The following is a 21,267-nucleotide window of genomic DNA, read 5'->3' as shown; positions in this document are numbered from 1 at the left end:
AAAGCTATCATAGAGTTAGAATGTGGTTTATAATGGTATTTATGCTAATCAAAAGGACAGTCCATTCAACATTAGGTATTAACTAGCAGTTAATATTCTCTAATAACATTGGAGGCTGTGTATAGTTTGGAAATATCTAGTTTTCCCAAAGTAGTTGCTGTAGTTCCAAATTATCATTGGTGCCATTGAACCATTTTGTGAGATTCATACAAGAATTTGAGTAAGAATGAAGAAGCAATTGTCTAGACTGGCAGAAGTGCCAACCTGGATTGAGATAACTCCTGGAGAAATGACTATGACCATTCTACTCTGTTGATTCTGTATCTCATTTCCTGAGATACAGGAATGGTTGATAACAGACCTGATTATTTGAGACCCTTGGCAAGTAGAATTTCTGGACATATTTTCCATATTAAGCCTCAGGATTATTAACACAAGTAGAAGAAAATAGAAGTTGTAAGGTTTTTGGTTGGTGACACAAAATAAACTTCATTTGCTGGGGAACTTCAGTCTGACAAAAACTTTTTTTAAAAGTTTTTGAGGTTAATTGTAAAATAATACAATGCATATAAAATATAAAACTTGATGTTTTGGCATGTGTACACCTGTGAAATTGTCACCATAACCAAAATAATGAAAACATCCATCACTTTCAAAAGGTTCCTTGGAGCTTCTGGGAATATCTCTTATCTTCTCCCTGTTCCTCCTACTCCCAGGCACCTAGATAACCACTGATATGTTTTCTATCACTGTAGATTGATAGATATTTTCTAGAATTTTATATAAATGAATATGGTATGTGTTCTTTTCTTTCCTAAGTTCTTCCACTCAGCATAATTATTTTGAAATTTATCCCAGCTGTGTGTCAATAGTTGATTCATTTTTGTGATTGGTATGTATTTGTTTTATGGGTATGCCACCAATTTTCTGTTCACTACCTGTTCATAAACTTTAGAATTTGTTTTCAAGTTTTAGCTATCACAGATAAGGCTACTAAGAATATTCATATGCAAGTCATTGTAGGGATATTTGCTTGGTTTTTCTTTGGGTAAAAATATATAAAAGGGCCATAATGACAAAGGGAAATTTATGAATGTAACAATAATTTAATACTCAAACATCAATCCATGTAATTCATCACTTCAACAAAATAAAAAAAACTACATGACAATCTAAATAAATTTAGTAAATGCATTTAACAAAATTGATCTTCCATTCTCAGCAAGAGAACTTTCTGAACCCGATAAAAGGGAAAAAGTCATCTATGAAAAACTTACAGCTAACATAATTTTCAATTATAAAAATTTATAATTTTCAATTATAAAAAGACAAATGCTTTCCCTCTAAGATCAGTTATAGGGCAACAGGGCAAGGATGCCTACTCTCACCACTGTTATCTAACATTTGGATTCTAGTTAGTGTAAAAAAGACGGAGAAGGAGGAGAAGGAGAAAAAAAGAAAACAGGTTGGAAAGGATTAAATAAAACTATTTGTAGGTAACATGATTGTCTATGTAGAAATCCTATGGAACATTTTTTTAAAACTATGGAACTAATAAGTGAGTTTAGCAAGCTTCAGGATACAAAATATAAAATTCAATTGAGATTCTATATATGAGCAACAATCAGAGAAAAACTAGTATTAGTATAAAGTGACACTTGCTTCATTGAATGATTTGGAAAGTGTTCCTTTTTAAAATTTTTTTTCTGCTATTTTGTATTTAATTAGTATTATTTGTTTCATAGATGTCTGGTGATTTTGATCAGTAAAAATAGGGATATGGGAAAACTTTCCCTTTGGGATTTGTGTTTCTATTTCACTGCTTTCTGATCTGATTTTTAATCCTCTCCTTCTTCTGTTACTCAGGTTTCACTTTTTAAATATTGATTTTTTGTTATTTTTTTTGGAGATGGGAGGTGTTGCTTGGGATTGAACCCAAGGCCTCATGCATGCTAGGCAAGTGCTTTACCATTGAGCAATACCCCCAGTCCCTGCATTTCAAAGCATAGAATATTATGAGGAAATTTTTGTTTATCTCATAATGATAAAAGGGTTAATTGATCAATAGGGCCTAAAGAAATTCAAATATTTATGCACCTAATGACAAAATACATAAAGGAAAAACTGATAAAGCTATAGAAGTGGACAAATCTATCATTAGGTTGGAGATTTAATTACTCCTCCTTTAATCATTGATAGAACAAGTAGAAAATCTGTAGAAACATAGAAGACTCAATAATGTAATTAGACACCTCAATTTAATTGAAATTTATAGAATATTCTACCTAGCAACAGGAAAATGCATATTGTTTTCAAGTACACATGGAAGATAGACCATATTCTGGGTCACAAAAAATGCCTTAACAAACTTAAAAGAAGCCATTCAAAGAATGATCTCTGATTTTAATTGAATCACTAGATATTAATGACTGGAAGCTCTCTAGAATATCTTCAAATATTTGGAAACGAAATCACACACTTCTTAATAACCGATGCAATAAATAGAAGAGTAATTGAAAAACCTTTTTAAAAATTTATTTACTTTTTTTTAGTTTTAGGTGGATACAATATCTTTATTTTTTATTTATTTATTTTTTATGTGGTGCTGAGGATCAAACCCAGCACCTTGAACCACATCCCCAGCCCCAAAGCCTTTTAAATTGAGTGAAAATAAAAAGAAATATTTCTGAATTTGTGAGATGGTCTGAAGAAATACTTATAGGAAATTTATAGCATTAGAAAGTGAAACCCATGTGTCTGATATTAAAATGTGTATGACTTTAAATTGAGGTTAACACAGAATATCTTTCTCTGCCTTTTAATTGGGTTATTTTGATAATTTACATTTAATATGATGGTTAATGATTAGGTATAAATCTATCAACTTGCTGTTTATCTCCTATTTATTCTTTCCCTCACTTTCCTCCTGTTTTTGGTTAAAGAATTTCTTTTAACTTTTCTTGAACAGCAAGTCTGTTTGTGATTAATTTTTTTGTTCTTTGGCTTTTGTATATCTGAAAAATTCACCTTAATTCTTTAAACATATTTTTGTTTTGTAGAGAGTTCTAGGTTGACAATTTTTCCCTTTCAGCACATTAAAGATATTGTGTCACCATCTTCTCACTTGTGTGTGTTTTTCTTACAAGAAATCCGTTGTCATCTTTATCTTTGTTTCTCTTTATGTGATCTTTGTTTCTCTTTTTTTTATATAATTTTATAATAATAGAAAAATTTTCACTTGGTATAATTTTGTTCATGTATCCTTTTGGAATTGGTGGGGGATGGGAAGTATTGTTTATCAAACCCAGGAGCACTTTACCATTGAAGTACATCCCCAGACCTTTAAAAAAAAAATTATTTTTAATGTTGTGACAGAGTCTTGCTAATTTTCCCAGGCTGGCTTCAAACTCGAGCCCCTCCTGTCCCAGTGTTCCAGTTTGCTAGGATGACAGTTGTGTACCACTGTGCTTGGCCTTTATATTTCTTGTGTCTTGGGTTCATTGAGTTTGGTTATGTCAACTTATACTTTTCATTAAATTTGGAAAAATTATTGTCCATTACTTCTTCAAATTTTTTTCTGTCACCTTCTCTCTTTCACACACATGTTACATGTATATTAGGCACCTTGAAATTGTCACATCTCACTGATAAACTTTTGCAAAAAAAAATTTAATTCTTTTTCTGTATTGTATTTTGGGTAGTTTCTATTGCTATGTCTTTAGATACACTAATATTTTCCTGCAATTTCTAATCTATATTTTTATTGTGGCAAAAACCAAAATCATCATCTTAACCATTTTTAAGTATACAGTTTAGTAGTATTAAGTATATTCACATTGTTAAGAAAATCTTATCTACTTAGTGCTAACCAGTGTGGTTTTCATCTTATCATTAATTTTTTTTTACCATAAGAAGTTTGATTGAGGACTTTTCCTTATCATCTATGTCTTAATTTTTGATTATATGGGAAACAATTATAATAAGTGTTTAATGTCATTGTCTATTTTCAATTGACTGACTTTCCTTTTCATTAAGGGTTTTATTTTTCTTCTTTGTATGCCTGGTAATCTTTAATTGGATACTGGATATTATAGATTTATATTCTTCAGGGTAGACTATTTTAATATTCCTAAAAATATTCTTGGGCATTTTTCTGTGCTGCAGTTAAGTTACTTAGAAATAATTTGATTGTTTTATATCTTACTTTTCAGATTTAATCAGCAATTCATGGGCAGTATTGAGTCTAGATTTAATTATTACCTACTGCTGAGGCACTTACCAAATACTTTGTGAATCTAAGGTTTTACAGTCTGTTTAGTGGAAATGGGCACCGTTCCTGGTACTGTGTGGGTATCTGCCATTGTTCACTATAATTCTTTGGGTGGTTCTTTATAGCAGTAATTGCCAGTGGTCTAACTGATGAATTCTAGCCACCTTGTTTTCCAGGAATATTGGCTTCATGTCCTAAACTCAAGGAGTCTACCAAGTTCTCCTTGGTTCCCCTTTTCTGTGTTATGGCCTAGAAACTTTAAGACTGCAATGTGTGTGGGACAGTCACAGAGTTTATCTTGATTGGTTCTCATCTTTTACCGGTCAGCTTTCTTTGTTGCCAAATACTCAGTATCTTGAAAATGGTTGTTTAATATATTTTGTTTATTTGTTTTGGTTATTCAGGAAAGAAGGTTAATCTATCCCTGTTAGTCCATCTTGGTCATAAGTAGAAGTTCTTGAGGCTAGAAGTTCTTAGAGTCATGGAACTCGATCTGTTGGTCATTAAATATTATTTTTACTTTTTTAATAAATAAATTTATGAGAAGATGGAACAAGATAAAGTTGAAGTTAGGTGGAGACCACAATATCACTAAGAACATTTAGTGACATAAGTCTAATCAGAAAGTCCATGATATCAATGAGTAAAATATAATTTTCTCAGGAAAACAAATCAAATTCAGTACTTGGAAGCTTCAGTAAAACCATATCTCAGCCCTGGCATATGAATCATCTCTCCACCATAGGCCCGGAACCTTGAGCAAGAGACACACAGGGCTTGAGGAATTCATGGAGTTGTCCGTCAAGGGTCCTGCTCCACAGAGGGTAAGAACTGAATCTTGGTGGGTTCTCCAAAATGTAGAAAACCTCTTCAAATAAATAAAACCAGTTAGGATATAAACAAATGAGCTTTAAAACCCCACAGAAACAAGAGAAAACATTTCAATTCTAATAGCATCTCTTGCCACACACCACAGTGCAGGCCTGTTAATCCTAGATACTCTAGGTACTCAGGAAGCTGAAGCAAGAGGATAAAAAGTTTTAGACAAGTCTGGACAACTTTGTGAGACCCTGTCTCAAAAATAAAGATCAAAGGGCCTGGGGATGTAGCTCAGTTAGCACTTGCCTAGTCTGAGGCCCTGGATTCCATCCCCAGGATGACAAAAATAATAATAATAATAATAATTAATTAATTAAAAACATCTTCTTAGGTGAAAGGATGCTACAATTTTTCTTGTTCATTGGTTGGTCTTGGGATATCAGAGTGGGAAAAGACTTTGGATTGATCAATTTCTTTTTAATTTTTTTTTTTTAGTTGTCAATGGACCTTTATTTTATTTATTGATATGTGGTGCTGAGAATTGAACCCTGTGCCTCACACATGCTAGGCAAGCACTCTGCCACTGAACCACCACCCCAGCCCTGGACTGATCAGTTTCTTAATGTGAGGGTTGATGTAAGTGATGTGAGCTTCCAAATGCCGAAGCAAGTGTTATGTGAGTCCTAGAACATTCCAAGTCGAAATTGGAAGTAGTTCTTCTAGTTCTTGATTTTGTACAATTGTTGGAGGTAGCTGTTCTGGTTCTAACCCTTAGCATATGGTAAGCCATGTGTGATGTTAGTTATTATTATACATGCAGACAGGGAGAAGTAGCTCAGCAGACTGTAGTCTTCTGTGTACACATGGCAGTACCCATTTGTATTGCATGTTCCAGATGCTCTCCACTGTACTATTCTGAGTCAAGTTGACTCTGTATTGCAACATGGTAGCTTTCTTTTTTGTGGCTTCATGTTCTTCATTTTATGCTAGGAAAACAGATTTGATGACAGAGTTTGTTCAAGAAAAGTGAAGTAAAGAAGCCTCATATTGGGTATTAAAATGTAATTTTTACATTAACTAGAGGAGAGTTCAAAGATGTCTGTAGAAATAGGCAGACAGAGACCAGTGGCCATCTGTTAGGAAGAATATTATATTCATAACTGCAGCTTGGGAAAAATGACCAGAAATTGAACAAATGGGCTTGAGAAAAGCATGTTCCAGAGTCATGTAATGGGTGGGTTTAAGAACAGGAGGGTGAGTACCAGCTAATAATGCTGGGAAATGCATATGCACAGGGACTTGTGTAACGATGCCAGCCACAACTGATGCAGTCAACACTTTAGTTTGTAAATGCACATCCCTGCTAGGACACTAGACACAACTACTTTATTCAGTCATATTGTATTGATTTTTAAACTCTTGCTTAAGATAGTAGGGTCAGGGGTACACTAGGAAAAAATAACCCCAAATTATCTAGAGCGGAATATAACAGAGATTTAGATATTGTCCATGCAAGGTATGCTGCATGTTCATGAGAGTGTCCAGGACAACTTCTATACACATGGTGACTTAGCAATCTAGGTATGATAACTATAAATTATACCCTCTGGAAAACATGGACCCCTCAGTTATAGATTAGGGTAGCAAACAGACTATTTTAGACTGGAAACCCAGCATGTTGTCTGAGGCTCACATTTTAGGGAACAAGAATAACCATGTGACTGTCCAACTACAAGGGGGATGAGAAATGGAGTCCTCTATGAGCAGGCAAAGGAGGGAGGAGTAGCTCTTGGGACTACACTAGGTACTGACCTTCTCACCTCCAGAATTGTTATATATCCTGCCACATACCTGATTTACCTTTCAACTTGGTTTGATCTTGGTTTGTCCTGGCTATTGATCTCCTTGGATTCATACTAAATAATTATTTGTTTCATATTTAACTCTCCCACTAGACTATAAACTCTGTATTATCAATTCTATCTTGCTTCTCAGCCCCTAATACATGCAATACCTTGTATCTAATTAGTCCAATATTTGTAAATGAACAACTACTTTGGATAATAGCAAAAGGCAGTTATAAAGGGTATTTTAAAAAGTAGCTTCTACACGATCAACACTACTTCATTGGATGGGTCAATTATAACATGCCAGCATTTATAAGCTACCTCATGTAGCATAGTCTTACTCAAGAAACATCTTAACCCATCTGGAATCTTTCAAGTTACAAAACTACTTTAGCGGGGCTGAGGATGTGGCTCAAGCGGTAGCGTGCTTGCCTGGCTTGCGTGCAGCCCGGGTTCGATCCTCAGCACCACATACAAACAAAAAACTACTTTAGCATATGGTTTCTCTTACAAGTTTCTATATTTGCATTAACTAAAGTCCTCATGGAAACAATATCTTCAATCTCTCTCTTTTTCTTCCATATTGAATAAATATGGCAGAATCATTCACAGAGTCTAGATGCTGCTCAATTCAGCATTTTACTATCTTATTTATTTAGAACTGAATTATTCTAATAATAATTATTTTCTTATGCTGTTTTCTTTTCTCTTCACCTTATCCAATATCACTATCACTTGCAGCTGGTATTTTAGGAAACCTGTTCAATAAAGTAACAAAGTTTTCATTGCTCAGTGTGCATTTTCACAGATAAGAAGGAAACTGCAATGCCTGAATAAGGTGCAGTTATTGGACAGTACAAAGGCTCAGACACCAGCTGCATGGCTATCTCAGGTTCCCTCCTTAGCACCCACAACTTTAAAATGACAAGCTTCTCTGTATATCAAGGTCTTCTAATGATTATATATGAATACGTAACTATGAACATTAAATCCTCACATTCCAAAGGTTCACAGTGATTTTTCAAAGCACATTAATAATCGGGACAGTTATAATTGTCCTGTTTGTGTAGGGGAGAAAGATAAAACAAGTAATAGGTAATTGTCTGGCCAAGGTCATATTGTCTACAAGTGGCGTTGCTGGGATGAGTCTCAGATTCAGGAATAGAATCCCTTAGAAACAGAATCTTCATTATATACATGAGCAGATGGAATGGAGCCGAGTAAGACATTATTCCTGAGAATCAATGAGATGTAAATATAGGTGGAAACAAGAGTAGACAAGAGAATAGGAAGTCAGATCATCCTATAGAACAATCCTTACAGAATAATGACTGCACAGGAGATGACCTCAATTCACTCATGAAGGGAAGAAAAAATAAACTGTATTTTTTCCATATGCTGGCTGAAGGCATGTGGAGGAAATAGCAAGCCAATTTGAGTTGAAGGCACATTGCAGGAGCTGACAGCCCAATTTCTTTTCCCATCAATTTTCACCCCACCCCCACTTCCACCCTACAAGGGACCTACCAATGTAGACATCCAAAATAAATATATCTCAGTTAAGAGTAGAGTGCTATGCTGTACAGTGAAGCAGAAAATGAAAAAGGTTTCTAATAGAATCTAGTTTTTATCTCTTGGAGAATTATGTAATTGTAAATAGTACCTTCCACAGGCATTAAAGATATTTATTATGTGGTATATAATATATGTATTTGTTCAAATATGGGTGTAATCAATTATACAAGTGTCTCTCTGTTTTCTAAGTCAAGATTTATATTCAAACACATCATTTCCCAGTGATGTATACAATAATACAAATTCAATTTTGTTAATAGAATTAACAAAATAGTACAAATTTTATTTTGCTTGACTCCTGTTGACTCCAAAATTACCAGAATTAAAAATACTAATTCCCTTATTATCAACCATGTAAACAATAACTCCCAATTGGCAGCCATAGACAATAGGACCTCACAAATAGTCTGTGTAAAACCAGGAATTGCAGGGTTGCAGTTTAGTTAAGAAGGCCTCAAATTTAATCTCAGCTCTAACATGTGGGAGGGCAGAACCTTGGTTTCTCTATCTATACAAGGGGAATACAACGCAAAGTACTTTTTCTACCTCTGAGAATGATTTCCTACCTTCAAATAAGGTGTAATAAAACACTCCATTGACATCACTTCTGACTATAAAATAGCCCTGTTTTTCCACAAGTTATTCATGAGGTAGGAACATGTTTGGTTCACTTTGGCAACTCAGAGATTGTGAGGGATTAGTTTTTAGCACGTGGGAAAAGGGCAGGCTCTTTTCCCTGAGAACTCTCCCAAACTAAGCCACAGTAGGGTCTTGTGTGTTTCTGTGGGTTAATTATTATGTTTTTTGTTGTTATTGAGAGGAGTAGGACATGAAAAATTGGACACAAAGCAAGTTCACTGTGCCCTGGTTACCATATTAGCCCATTGTATCTCAGGATGTGCTTTTGCTGCTTGCCTGAGTCTGGTGAGACAGATCACTCATGCACACAACAAGTCATATAAAGTGTGTTTAATACTTACAGAAGCCTAGGGTTCTAGGTGAGCAAGTTCTCCAAGGCTCAGGAAAGCTACCCACAGTACACAGATTTGCATCTGTATATGCCGCACTTGTACCATAGCTAAGGAGTCCTGGAAAGCAGTCCACCTTGGGTTTTATAGCCCAGGGGATGTAAATTGCTGGGCCAAACATTAAAGAACCTCCTAGTTCAAGGTGGAGGTAGGAAAAAACCTGGGCTGTTTTATCTAGTCCCTTCCTTGCTGCAGGGAGTTATACCCCCAGTGCTTAAGCAGTTATTTTTGAGAGCTACTTGTGAGCAAGTGGGAACTACTGAGTTGGTTCAAGGCCCCCAAGGAAAATATCCTGTAGTGAGTTAATGAGTAAAAGAAAGATGGCAGTGGTAATGTGGTTTGGCTTCATAAATTTATTATCTCAGTTCACATATCTCTTCCTGTTAATTGATTAATGCATTCATTCATTCATCCAATATTTTTGCTTCACCTACTATGTAGTAATTTTGATTTCTTTTGGTCTTCCTCTTCTGAGCATATTGCTGAGCTCTGTGAAGATGCTTGCTTAAGCTGTACATCTCCAATAAGACTGAGTTCCTTAAGGATAGTAGACACACCTTGTACTTCTACTGTGTCCTCTGTAATGCTTAACAGAGTGCCAGAAAAAAAAAATTTAAGGAGTCATCAAATATTTATTAATTTTTTTTCCTAGAGAGGGCACATAATATTTTCACAGTTGGATAATTTTTATAAGTGTTATGCTGCAGTTTGGGTTTCATAGGGAGTCACCTCTGAGATGGAATTAGAATGCTGGAAGTTGATTACATAGTGGTCTTGGAAGCATTGACTGTGGAGTGTAGAGGAAGGGAAATTTGGGGGCCAGAGGGGATATAGTGTGTCAAACCCTCAGTAAAGTCCCCAGTCTATCCCAAGGGAGCTCTGAAGCTAGGTTGGCCTTTCATAGAGGAGGGAACAAGACTTTATCCAGACACTCACCAGTTGTTGAGGCAGGCTGCCTTGGGGAGAGCATGACCTTGAACAAGGCCATGAGGAAATTCTCAAAGAAGGTGTCCTCTGAGGTCTGCTGCTGGCAGCATTCCCAGCAACTGAGGGGACAAGTGTTTTAGTCCTGAAGGGGGATCTGGGCAGCACATCACAGTGCATTATCCATCATAAAACTGGTGCAAGAGGATTCTAGGAGGAGGAAAAAAGTGGGTTTTGATACTGACCTGTCATATGCCTCAGATTGTTTACTGAAGAATAGTTTTTAAGTCACTCACAACTGTGGATATAAAATAGATATTTCCCCCAAATGTGTTTTAGTGAAATATTAAAAAGCAAAGTAACAGCAGAGGTGAAATACACTAGTATTTTAGTAAAGATGATTTCATCTCATGGTATTGAACCCAATTTGATTAGTTTAGGAGCAGGAAATTTTATTCTTTCATGTAACCCAGCTTCAGGGAAGGTGAAAGAAGTTGCAACTAGACCTCAGGGACTCAGATACTATCGGAATCCTTTTTTGCCTTGACATCTCTCACATCATCTTTACTTTCCCAGATTTGCTTCTTCCACACAACTGGAAATCTGGCTAACAGCAGTTTCCATCAACTAGGGTTTAAAACTCTCTCTCTCTCTCTCTCTCTCTCTCTCTCTCTCTATATATATATATATATATATATATATACACATATATATATATAATCTCCACACATACACACACACATACACACACACACATATACATATACATACATACACATATACACAGGATATACATATATATTACATATATAATATATATATAATATATATAATTTTTTTTAAAAATAGGGTTAGATGCTATCCATGGACCAATCAGCTGTAGCTAGGAGAGTAAGGCTTAATTTCTTCAGCCAGGGCTCTCTGGGAAAACTTAAGCAATCACTGTGGCAGGAAGCAGGGCTTGTAAAAGTATGAGAACTCTTACACATGGGCTCACATGACTGAAGGAAAGTAGGAGCATTTTGTGGAAGGGTAGGCTAAGCAATGAGTGGACAGAACATGCTTGCTGCCATGTGTTGGATTACTCTTATATCCCTGTTAGGATCTGGCTGGACTAAATTTATATTCTTTTTGGCTTTGGCATATGGGCCAGTGTGATTTATCAAAGAAATAGACCATATAGCTATTAGCATTTTGTTCGTAAGTGTTAGGTTCTGTTCATCTTGCACTGTGATTAATCACCAGTCAACATGTACATGATTTTCTTGGTTCAGAGAGTTATTTATTAATCATACTAATAGGGGAATTTTTGAAGGGCTAGAAATGAATACATAATGGTGGTATACTTATTTTTAAGAGAATATCTATTTTATTAACAAATGTCACTTTGTAAAACACATTTCAACCTTTATCAAATAAACCTGCTGTTTTAGTCAGCTTTTTCACTGCTGTGACTAAAGGATCTGACCAGAATAATTTTAGGGGAGAAAAAGTTTATTTGAGGGCTCACGGTTTCAGAGGTCTCAATCAAGACAGCTGGCTTTATTCCTCAGGTCTCCAGGTGAGGCAGAACAACATGGTGGAAGAATGTGGCAGAGAGACACAGCTAACATGGTGATCAGTAAGCAGAGAAAGAGACTCTACACCAGATACAAATATATATCCCACCTCCTCCAGTTACCACAAAGTTAATCCCATTAGGGGATTAATTCACTGATTGGGTTAAACTCTCAAAACCCAATCATTTCTTCTCTGAACCTTCTTGCGTTGTCTCACAAGTGAGCTTTGGGGGATACCTTACATCCAAACCATAACATATGCTTTATGTGATTTATAATATAATTTTATTAATTATAATTCTTTCTTATATGGGGAAGACTTGAAAATATAGAATCTTTAAAAGTACACCCTTTCAATTACAGCTAAAAAAAAAAAAAAAAAGTCTATGCCTTGAAATACTTCATAAAGGTTCTGCCTGGCTATTGATTCTTCTAGTAGAGGAGTTGCAGGCCTCAGATGCATTCCACCCCCAGATGATTAGTTTAAGTCAATGTGAAAATTCCATTCTATGGCAAAGCAATCCCAGTGGCTGGTTCATTAAAAATGGATCTGGGCTATGAAAGATGCTTTTGCTAAAAGTTTTCTCTTTCCTAAATATTATGTGAGCTCTCCGAATGCTACCTATTACCAGCAGAGTACTGGGACATGGTAGGTGCTCAATATGTGATTTTGTGATATTCACCAATGGTATTCACTTATTTATTGGATAAATGAATAAATGAGTAAATGAATTAATTTTACTTTTTATTGTCTCATTCTTTTTCTCTCTATGCCACCCCTGTTCTTATAGTTCAGAAATTCCTTCTTTCTTATATAGACTTCAGGAACTTCCTATTTGGTCAACACTGAGGATAGTCCAGTAGAGAGGAGAAAAACTTGTATCCCTGTTGGCATAATTGAGTCATTGGGTTAATCAGTCTCAGAGACTAACTTTTTATTGGCCAATGACAGATAATATATTTTCTAATGGTTTAAACAGAATCAGGGTTTCTGTAAATAGCAACTGAAAATTTCCAAAGCATAGATATTGAAAGTAGAAGAGAGGAGGCTATTACCACATAATTGTAGGATTAAGTGATCAATACAAAGAGTAGAGGTATTTATAATGTATAATGGTACTTCAAAGTACATGGGAGAAGTTTCTCAGAGAAGATAATTGAGATGGATATTCTTGAACACTCCAACAAGAGGATGAAGATGGATGGTGTTCCAGGCAGAGGGAAAAGCAAAAGCAAAGAATAATAAATTAGGTGTTGTCAAAGTCACTCACATTTGAACTAGTAAAGAAAGACTGGGGGACATCTCACAGGAACTATGGGTCTGATGGGTACTGAATCAAGAAACTAGCGTGCCATCAAGGACAGATGTGCCTTCTCTCTCTCTGTCTTTGGGGTCATGTGGTCCCTTAGTATTGCTTTGTTCAGACTGTGGTTCCACTTAAGTGTTGACTTGTGCAAGCTGGTTTCTTTGTTCTTCAGTGTGAGTCTATGGCTCCAAGACATGCTAGCCTCAATTCTAGATAATTTCATGAAATGAATATAGTTTACCTGTGTCTTCAGTGGAATTTTCCCAGCCAGCCATGTGCTAACTCTTGTTTCCAACCCGTAACAGACACTTGCCCATGGTCCAATCTGTTCAATCATTATGGTTATGGTATAAACATAGCTGACCAGATTCACATTTCAGATGACTTAAGCAGTAGGATCAAATCTGTATTTTAGAGTAACTCTTCCTTAAGTATAAAGCATAGATGGGGGCAAAATAGGAGGAAATAAGACTAGATAAGAAGTTATCGTAGTCTAGGTAAGAAATAATAAATTTCTGAACTAAATGAACAGGGGTGGCATAGAGGGAAAGAATGATACAAAAAAAGTAAAATTAATTCATTCACTCATTTAATTATCTGATAAATGAATGAATATCATCGATGAATTTCACAAAAGCATGCAATGAGTACCTATGATGTATCAGTATTCTTCTAGGCACATGCACAAAAAAACAAAGACAAAATTTCCTGTAATCTTGGAGCTTATATTTTAAAGCAAGAATAGTGTTTTAGTCACCACTGTAACCAAGGGAGTAAAGTTTATTTTGGTACACAGTGTCAGAGGTTCAGTCCATGGTGGGCTAACTCTGTTGCTCTGAGCTCAAGTTGAGGCAGAAAGTTGTGATGGAGGAGTTCCATTCATGGTGGCCAGGAAGTGGGAGTGGGGAGTGGGGGTGGGCTGCAAGAAGAACAACCATTCCAGGGCATACTCCAGTGACCCACCTCCTTCAGCCACAGCCTACCTGTCTAGAATCACCACCCAGTTAGTCCACTCAAACTAGGATAGACTGATTAGGTTTTAGTTCTCACAATCCAATCATCGCACCTCTGAACATTCCTGCATTATGAGCTTTTGGGGGACACCTCATATCCGAACCATAGCAAACAATAATCAACAAACAAGTAAAACATGTTTTATGTGAGATGAGGATAAGTGCTATTCAGAAATTATTAGTATTTATGAAATTACCCCAAACTTACCATTTTATTATGCTCATGGATTCTGTAGGCCACAAAATCACAGAAGGTACAAGAAGGATGGTTTTTCTGTTTCACAGTGTTTGATACATGGGGTCTCAACTAGGTAGGCTCAACAGTGAAAGGTAACTCAATAGCTGAAAACTGGAAGCACCTGCAGGCATCTTCATTCATGTATCTGAAGGTTGACACCTAGCTGTCAACTGGGTACTCCCTTAGCTGCTGCTGGTTGGAGCACCTATAATTGTCCTTTCCTGGCTTCCTTACATCATGGAAGTCTCAAGGTAGTTGGACTCAGACGGTAGCTCAGGACTCCAAAGTTGTGTGTCCTATGAGAACCAGGAGGAAGCTAAAGTGGTCTTTTTCTGCCTTCGCCTCAGAAGTTACATGGTAGGAGAGTTAGTAAGTGGATCCCACATTAAGAAAAGCAACTTAATGCCACTGACTTATGAGTCAAAGAATTTAGAGATACTCTAAAAAGTCACTATGGTGCTCTGTAGAAAAAGTGAACAAGGTTGAGGAGACAGGGAGTTCCACTGGGAAAAACTGGAGGTAGATTCCATTTTAGTATGGTCATTGAGGAAGCCAATGCTGACAAAGATCTAAGGGAGGTTTGGGAAGGAGCACACATTTTAGGCAAAGGAACAGAAAAAGCAAATAACTTCCAGAATTTAAGGGCAACTAGCTTGATGAGAGCTGGTGGTGAAGAAGATGAAAAAAATTGAGATTTGTAGGTATCTTGCAGGGAAGAGAGGCCTAAATGCAGTGTTGACATATTCTACTTAAAGAGGTATCACAAGTCATTGTGTGTGTGTGTGTGTGTGTGTGTGTGTATGTGTGTGTGTGTGTGTGTGTGTTTCAGTAGTAGGCAGAGATGGGGGTGGTTATTAGAGATTAGGGTGAAAATCTGAGTTTTGAAAAACCTCAAGTGTCTAAATGGTATCAGAACCCTGAGGAATGGAAGGCATTGGCTAGTGAGGTATGGTCCAATATTTAAGGTAACAGCAGAGATCTAGTCTACCACTGGAACAGACTGGCTTGAGAGGTAGGAGGAAAACAGGAGACAGGTATGATTTTAGGGTCAGACAAAGGTTTAAAAAAAAAAAGGCTTAGAAACCTTTCAATACCTTTCTGACTGATGTGCAAAATGCTACCACTCAGAATATCTTCTTTAGTTTCTCTTTTTAGATGAATGTTCCCAGCAGGGCAGAAAATTGAGCCACTGACACCTGAATGAATGGAAGGCAGGAGGAGAGCACTTCAAAAAGAAAAGAGAATGAGGAGGAGAAAGGAGACCTTTGTCAGTTTCTAATTTTTATTAGATTGTAGTGAGAAATGGTTTCTGGGAAGAGTGCATTTAGGTGTCCTTGATTTAGCTCTCTTTTGAAGGTTATAATAGGTCATATGGAATATTTTATGTTTCAATAAAACAGATGTAGGGCAGTTCTTTAAGCAAGTGATAGTTTATAGGCTTGGCAGCTGCTCAAGAGTTCAAATATGATCATACAGACTTTTACTTCCACCTAGTGGCTGATTAGTGAAATTAACAAATATTTTCAGACTATCACTGCTCTTCAGCTACATTAATGTTTATGTGTCAGTTAAGAATTATTTCCTATGTAGTTATGTATTATGATATACAGTTTGCTTTGTGTAACTATTTTCAACAAATCTGTTAGTTTTTCATCTAGATAAATAATTGATTCCCCAAACTTTAGTTATGTGGTATTGGGAAGTTTGGGGAAAGAGAAATAAATAAATGGACATAGAAAAGTGCCTCTTAATTGCCTGAAAACCAGCTTATGGTGTTTAACATCTGCTAACTGCTTCTGCTTTAGCACTGAATGTAGAATTTTTATCCTTGATAAATTAAGTATTAATAGCTGTGATGATAATGATGATAATTGTGGCTCAGAAAGAGTTGTTTGAAGGAAAGAAGGCTCAAAACATTTTTTGACTGCTTGCTATTTAAGAGGTTTGAAAAGTAGAGGTAATTTGTAAGAAAATAAGACAGAACTTGAGATGAAGAGTCAATCAAATTATTTTCAGTACATACAATTTAAACCACTGTCCCAGCAAAGAGTGTTACATAGTCACCTGTATCTTGGAGATCTTAAAAATATCTCATGGGTGGTACATTTTTTGGTATTTACTTGCATGTTGATAAATCTTTTTAAATATTTTTAGTTATACATGGACACAATATTTTTATTTTGTTTATTTATTTTTATGTAGTGCTGAGGATCGAACCCAGTGCCTCACATGTGTGAGGCAAGTGCTCTGCCACTGAGCCACAGCCCAACCCTATGTTGATAAATCTTGATAGTTAACATTTGTAGTCATTATGGCAAAGAAGAGGAATGTTTACAGAGGTGGTTCTAGTCCTTTCGGGTCAAGTCTGTGTACATCCCCAGGATCATCACATTTAGCTTGGGGAAAAAAAATGGTAAATAATAACAATAGGTTTTGAAGGAGGCTTATAATATTGTACTCCATTTTTCTGTAAGAAGAAAAATGATAGGAATGGGCTTATGTTTCCTTCAGGAGAACTTGAATACAAGATGTATTAATTAAACATCTTCATTTTACTGATGGAGAAACTTGAACTGACAGTGATTAAATTTCACAGCTATTTAGTTGCAGAGCTAAGACTACAACCTGTGTTTTTATTTCTGATCTACTATTCCTTTCAGCAAAACTACTAATGGAAGAGTTCTGTTTCCTTAGAAGAGCAGACAAGAGGAAGTGTGCATCAAGAAAGTTTGGATAGACACAGAAAGATTATTTAAGTGCCAACCTAATTCAGTATTTCCTTTTCTCTAAGATGTACATTTCCCACATATTACCATCCTGAAACCAGCCTGAGTCTTATAATCAATACGTTGTTGCTTCCAGGCAGATGGGCAAGCTATGAGATGGCCATCTTTGCAAGTGAGAACTAGCATGAGTGTTTTCATTTAATAGTACTAAAATTGGCAAAGCTAAGGTATTGGCTTATTTTATGAAATAAACTATTTATATCCAGAAATATGGAATTCAATTAAAAAACCCAAAATTACAATTTGAACTACTCATATTGTTTCATTTGACTTGAAGTACTTATTAGACCAAGATGCAAAGGTGCTAGGCTACCTACCATGATGCAACTCATGCACTTTTGGGACCAAACTTACCTTAGAAGAATATTTAGACTGACTTTGAAAAAGTATAGACCCAAATCTTGTGACTCCCAAAAGTTTAGGTGTGAAATTGTATGGCTAGATCCATGTTAGAGTTGTATTAGTCTACTTTATAATTTATGATAATGTAATATATATTTTTCTACAGTGCTATTATTAAATTGATCATGAATAGGAATTACTTGATTTGGATTCAGCAGTATAATATTTTAGGAAGGATGGTCTCAGAGTTGGAAAACCATTCTGTGCATCTGCCTTCCACCCTGGGAATTTACCTCCTTTCTAAATGTCAATTTTCTAATTTAAAATTGAGATAATAACGTGTATCTTGCAGGAATATTATAAGCATTTAATGGGATTATGTTTGTAAAATACCTACCACATAATGTGCGTAAAATACCTGACACATTGTTGGTGCTCAACCAAATCAGCCATGAGGAATTCAGTGTCAACAAAAAGATTTATTAACCAATGTTGAATGAAGGGTAAATTTCTCTAAATTGGTCCCATGAAGTCTAAGCAGTGTTTTTCAACATTTAGAAATCCATATCCCATCATCCCAGAAGACTTAGAAAAGTCTTTCTAGATTTTGTTTTATTAAACTGATATATATTTAAATACTTTTCAATTATTATCATGGAATGCTTTTTTCAAGTTACTGCCTTCTCCCCTTTTCCTATTCTGATCTGCCTCTTGTAGAGCTCATTTCACCCAGCTGAGAATCATTGATCCAAAAAATGGTGTCAGGAACCTCAGAAACATTGAGATATTTATTTTGGGTTCATTTTGGCAACCTAGCAGAGTTCTATCACTTCTCACCTACTGGGCTCGCCATCCATATATTTGCTCAACACATCAGATAAAGAGAGAAATATGGAATGGCTGTCATCTTGCTTATACTCCATCAAAGAGTTCTCCAAAATAAATATAACAAGGCAATATTTGCAAGATGACCTAAGGATTTGCCTGCATAATTTAATCCTATGTGTTTGTTAGCATGGAGATAACAATTATCATGGAGTAAAAAAAACCAAACCAAATCAAACCTCCAAACAGAGGGTTACTATAAAAATTTTAAAAAGCTCTGTGGCCAAGTGAGTTAAAGAGATCAGAAGGCCAAATTTCATGTTGGTTCATAGGGTGACACAAATACAAAAAGAAAAGACTTCAGTGGCCGCCAATCACATTTCTGTTACTTTGGCACGCTGGCCTCTTCAGATGTTCTTAAAGCAATATCAACAACCTGGAGTTGGCTGACTTTTTCTGATTTTATGCTAGTTTGACTTTTACTTAAGCCTACATTTTGCCTCCTACCCAGCTTTCAATAATGGACTGGCAGGGTTCTTTTAGCACTGTTAACTTTTCAAAAGCCACTTGCCTATTTGCATATCTCCTGCAAAGCACACCACACTAACCTTGCCTGGCCGAAGGCCCCTTAGGAGACAGATCCCATGTGGGCTTTGTTCAGCAACCCCAAATGTAATCAAGTAACCACTCTACTGTAGAGTGAAGAAAGGGAAGAATTTCAGGGCTTAGCACAATGGCGACGCCATGGGAAAATTCCAAGAATCCTGTGAACCACAGTGCTCACCCCACATTGTGTCCCTGCCTCACTAATCTTGCAGATTAGTTCAGCCTAATGAAAATCAACACCATAAAAAGAAAGTAATAATACTCATCGTCCATCTTTCATCTGCTTTAAGATCGCTCTGCAGGTCCTAGTTTAGCCAAGCAAAATTCTCAGAAAGTACCACCAACTGTCTCCTGGGGCTACTTCTAACATTAGTACTTATCTTGGGGGAAAAATTAGCTGATAAGAATTTCACTGCCAAAATGCCATCATTTATTTGTTCATAGAAAGTATGGAAGAAACTTGGTCTGCTATTCCCCCTTTCCCAGGGATCATGGATTTAATTCCTCAACACAGACTGATTTTTCTTTACTTTGCTTTTATTGTGTTTGTAAATGGTAAAATAGGATAGAAATCCACACCTGCAGCTCTTAGAATATTTAATAGTCATTATTTGGAATTATTTATGAGTTTCTTCTGTGAAGAAAAAATTTCTCTATTTCAGGTGTCTTAATACTTTTTCAAAAATATGGGAGAGTCTTATGTACTACAAGGCAAACTAAAATTGTTTATCAAGAGTATCCTTATGATAGAAAATGTTCTTTTATTTCCTTTTGCAGTTTAAATTGTAAGCACAGCCACCAGGAAAAAAAGAATCATTTCTCTCCTTGCTGCATAAAAATAGGTCAAGTAATTTAAGCCAGTCCATTGCAATTAAAATTCTGACACTGCCATTGTTCCTTCTATTCTGGGGGGAAAAGACAAACAGCACACATGATAATAGGGGTTCATTGGCTGAGTCATTTGATGTGCTACCTATTGTTCCTTACTGAGGATCAGCCTCAACCTGCTCAGGAACTCTGATTTTGATGATAGTGGTACAGTACCAAAATGATAAATACCATCTCTGAAACCCCATGTGACACTTCTTCTATGCTAACAAAGAAATGCCATTGGAAAGGGAAAATTTGCCAATGACTTGGGTCCTGAATTCCTTGAATTCTTAATTTATTTATTCTTTTGGAGACGATGTTATCTGCCAGGTTTATGTTAAAGTAAATTTTACAGATTCAATTAGGCAGCAACATTTATTCTCATTAAAGATTTTGTGCCTCTTTTCACAAGATTAGAGCCAGTAGCTTGGTCACATTCCAAGGAGGATAATTGCATTCTGCATTCCTGGATATTTCCCTCTACCTTTCTAACCTCATACATTCAAATGCAATGCTATTCACACTTAATACCAATCAATGGTCCTGTTGTGGGGGTGCAGGTGTTTCTCCCCTACATAGTTGAGAAGCTAGAGCATTAGCCCAAACCACTACTCCTTACACTTTCAAAGAGAAAATCCCTTACCCAGTGCATATTTTCAAATATGAGGCAAATCTCAATTATGCACACTTAATAACAGGTTAAGGTCTTTAGGAACTAAAATACTCATTTTCATAAAGGGCATTTATTCTGGAATCTTTGGAAAAAAGTTTGTTGCACAAATATGTGCTATTTGCCTCAAGAAAAAAGAGCAAAGTCTTCAGCAATGACAAAAACAAAACAAAACAAAACAAAAAACCCCCAAAACAAAAAACAACAACAAAAAAAAACTCTTGAGGAAAACAGCTTTCTTTTGACCTTCTAAATAAATGCCACAAGGGGGCGAAAACACCTAATGGTCCAGGGCTGCAAAGTTTGTATTTCAAAGCCGGCCACCCATAATAGATTAGTGGATTAATATTTTTCTCTAAAAGATCTGGCCTTTAATGTTGACATCAATTTATAGCCATCCCAGGCGTTTACAGTAGTAAAAGTCACGGAGACTGTAAACTTCACAATAGATGTCAGCCTTCTGGAGCTAGTGCTCTAGCCCAGCACCCCATAAACAGTGGCGATTAGGTAACTGTTCTTCAAAGACCCATCCACAGCTTTAATGTCTTTATCAGCTCCAGTAAAGATGCTGCTACCAGAATGTTATCA

The sequence above is a fragment of the Ictidomys tridecemlineatus genome, chromosome 8 (assembly GCF_052094955.1).
Source record: "Ictidomys tridecemlineatus isolate mIctTri1 chromosome 8, mIctTri1.hap1, whole genome shotgun sequence".
Classification (NCBI taxonomy): domain Eukaryota; kingdom Metazoa; phylum Chordata; class Mammalia; order Rodentia; family Sciuridae; genus Ictidomys; species Ictidomys tridecemlineatus.
Note: the sequence above shows the minus strand (reverse complement) of the source record.